Genomic DNA, 3817 nt, shown 5'->3' on the forward strand with positions numbered 1-3817 from the left:
CATATATAATATGAACTATATAATATCTTTTCCAAATAGAGTAAGTTTCAAGCCATTGTTTATTCAAATATTTAGTCTGCACCTTGGTTCTACCCTTATGGTATTCAAATTGCACATATGTTGGTACACTTTATTTTGTCTCACATTTTTTTCTTAGAGTCTGCTCAGTTTATTTCATTCTATTACTTTATTCTTTCTGTTGTTTCACCTAGTCTTGATCAATCTATTTTCCAGTTTTCTGATCTTTAAGTTTATCAGTTCAAGTCTATTCTTGAGAGATCCTTTAGTGAATTTTTCATCTAGTGTAACTTGCATTCCCCACAACCTGAGAGATGAGATCTATTGATGTTCAGTGGATGCTAAATCCACTCAGAAGAGCACTTCTACCCCAGAGAGTTGGAAAAGTTGACTAGAGAGTAGTCACTTAGCTGCAAAGACTCCTGGAATCATTTTTTTATTACATAAAAGTTTTTGAGGGGAAAATTGTAACTTCTACTTTCATAGATTCTTAAAATTTTCCATTGACTTTGTGAAATAATTGTTTCTCAAATTATTATAAGCCTTTTGTTCAATATTAAGAAACATTGCGTAATTATTTTTTAAAGTATGAAATGTTCATTACAAGTTTCTGTGGCAGAGGTTTTTCATAAATCTGGTTATACTTTGGTTTCTGACAGGATGATTTAAAACACGGAATAACTTGATGTTCATTATTCAATTGATCCAATATTTACTTTATGAATAACTATCCAACTAACATTATTAATCTACATAACAAATACTCTAGAAATTTTAAACCTTGTATATGATGGTGAATATTTTGAGATTTTGAAATGTAAAATTATTTAATTATTCTAATTTCCTCAGAGATTGACTCTTGTGGTAATTTGGCTCTACATTGCATGGAATGCTAGATTTTTACTCCTCAACATTTGCAAAATACTACATGGTATAAACTATAATTTCAAATATATCTTTAAATGTTTTTAATTATATAATGGCATAGATAATTTTAATCTAGTGGTAAGTGAATGACCAGTAGATTCTAATTGTATAGGAGTGCAATTCAGAGATCCTCAACTGCTACTGCAGCAGCGCAGGCATGGGTACATTGAATGCCACTTCAGATTTGGAGACATTGAATCCAAGTCATCCATTGGGTATGAGCTGTTCCCCCAAAAGCTCTTGGGTTAGCATAGCAATACTTAAAAGTGAAATGATTATATAATTCAAATTTTAATCTGATCAACCCATCCTAATTTGAATTGTCTAAATGGATGGTTGCCATAGACAGGTGGAATGTGGCTAGAGGAGGTGGATCACTGGAAATATTTCCATGGGCATTATATCTTGCTCACTGGCACATTTCTCTTCCTCTTTCTCTCTTCCCTTTTTCTGTGTTTCATGGTCATTATAACCTATATTGTTTTCTTCCACTATGCCCTTCTGCTATGATACTCTGAATCATCTTAGGTCCAGGGCAATGGAACTGACTCCACATGTACTGAAACTCTAAAACTTTGAGCCAAGTGAACTTTTCTTCATTTAGCTTGTTCTGGTCATGTGCTTTGGTCAAATCTATAAAAAGCTGACTAATATAGACATTGAAACTGATAAGTTGTGTCATTGCTGTGACTAACATGGATAAAAAGCCTTTGGAACAGGTTTGTGTGAGGAGTTTGGAAAAATTTGGAGATGCAATCTCAAGAAGCTTTAGAATTTTGTAAATGGATTTTAGTTGGTGATTCTGGTGGAAGATTAGAAAATAAGAATGTGGAAAGTAAAGACTGTGCTCATGAGATTTTTAGAGAAGAATGAGAATTCAGTTGGGAATTGGATCAGAGGCCACACATGGCATATTCTGGCAAAGAACTTGTTTATATATTTTTTTCCATCTCCTGATATTTAATGAAGAAGAATTTAAAGTGATGTGTCAATTGAGCCAATTTTAAGGTAGCACAGAATTCAGGCAATGGCAGAAGTATTGCTAGCAGTTTTTAGCCAGGCTTATTATAAATAATCAGTAAGAGAAAGCAGAGCTGAAGGATTTTAAAATCTTTCAACATAACCAGAAAAGTGCATGTAAAATTGGGGTCAGGGCAGTTGTACTTGTACAGCATTTTGCACAGGATGATAGAAAAGATATCTTGAGGGAATCTCAGAAATTGGAAAAAACATGCCCATCCCAGGTTTAATGATGTAAAGTAAAAATTCCTTTGAGGTGAGATTTTAGAAGCACTCCTCTCATACAGGTGTTCCAAACAGTTGTTTCAGTGCTGTGCTCAGGAATCCACGTACTCAGAGGCTGCTTCAACAGCCACGGTCCCCAAAACCCAGCTACTGCTCAAACTGGGGGCAGATCTTAGCACTATCCATGAAATGCGGGTTCTGTAGGAATTCAGGACGCTAGTGTTGGGGAGGGGGGTCATGGAGGTTTCTTCTGAGATTTCAAAGAAAGACTTAGGCGGAAGGCAAAATGGGCCAGAGTCAGAATCCCTACCTGTTTCTCCTGAAAGAAAGATGCATGAGTCTGTGAGAAGAAAGCTAAAGCTGCACTGGAGACCCCATGGCCGAAGAGACACCAGTAATGTGACCACTGCTGAGAAAACTTCCTATCTGGGGGGAAGTTCAGAGTAAGAGAAAGGCAATGAGAGCTTCAATAGACAAGCTGAAAGGACATGGATGTTCAAGCTTTTTGGAGAATACATCTTTCTACCATGGGCACCATGTGCCAGATGTGGAGCTAAAAAGACTTGCTCACCCAGCTGGTTTTCCACCTTTGTTTGGGTCCTTTCCCTTTTTCATATGCTTCTACTTCTTTCCTTTAGAATGAGAATGTTTACTCTATTCCATTCAATATTGTATATGTATAACTTGCTTCTGATTTTTTGGAGGGATATGATTGTAACATTGTGTTCATTTTCCTACACTAAAATTTTCCTGTAGCTTCAATATATCTCCATCAAAAAAAAATTTTTTTTAAGTTTAAAAACAGACCCATGGCCTTTCTCTCCTTGTTTCCTCCCAGTTCAAAATGTTGGCATTTTTTAATGACCAGCATCTTTTGGATCTGCAGTTAGGCTCAACACATTCAATCCTTAACACAATTTTTTTTTGGTGTGCTTTTGCCTTCTTGCTGAAAACTGGCTTTGTCTGTACATCATAGCATTTCTTTCCTTGGATATACAGGCAATTTTTTCACTTGATATACTGAATCACTTTGTGACCCTGATGCTTGCCACAGTTTTACAGAAAGTCCTTTGGGTTTTAGCTATATTGACCATTTTTTACAGTAGAAATATTTACACAATGAAAGCAGGTGATCCTGAAGCTACAGTTGTTTCCTTACCATGCTCATGCCTAACAGGAAATGGAAAAATGGCCTTCTTTTGATTTTTTCAGGGGTTCACAGCCAAGCATTTGTTTTGAGTCTTAGCTGAGACTTTGGACATAGAATTTTGAACAATACTGGAAATATGAAGACGGGGAACTCTTAGAGATGGACTTAATAAATGCCTTTTGCTTTGTGAGATTAACATGAACTCTTGGGGGCCACAGGCAAAATATTGTGGTTAGATTATGAGGTGTTCCTCTAAAACAACTGGGTCAATGCAGGGATATTCAGAGGTGAAATGATTGGAGTATGAGAGCTATAGTTTAATAAGTCCATCCCAATTTGTACTAACTGGGTGATAACTATAGGCTGGTGGGACATGGATGGAGGAAATAAATCACTGTCAGTGTGCTCTTGGGGATTGTATGTTGTCTCTTGTCTCCTCTTTGTTTCTCTGTTTCTCAGCCACTTGACCTGAGTAGT

The 3817-nt window shown here is 36.4% G+C and overlaps 1 pseudogene; it reads right to left on the minus strand.

Moving 5' to 3' along the window:
* Nucleotides 1–2282: 2282 nt before the first annotated feature.
* Nucleotides 2283–3284, minus strand: LOC101961684 (large ribosomal subunit protein eL42-like; annotated as a pseudogene).
* Between the last annotated feature and the right edge of the window lie 533 nt (nucleotides 3285–3817).

Source organism: Ictidomys tridecemlineatus, chromosome 10 (assembly GCF_052094955.1).
Source record: "Ictidomys tridecemlineatus isolate mIctTri1 chromosome 10, mIctTri1.hap1, whole genome shotgun sequence".
Lineage (NCBI taxonomy): Eukaryota > Metazoa > Chordata > Mammalia > Rodentia > Sciuridae > Ictidomys > Ictidomys tridecemlineatus.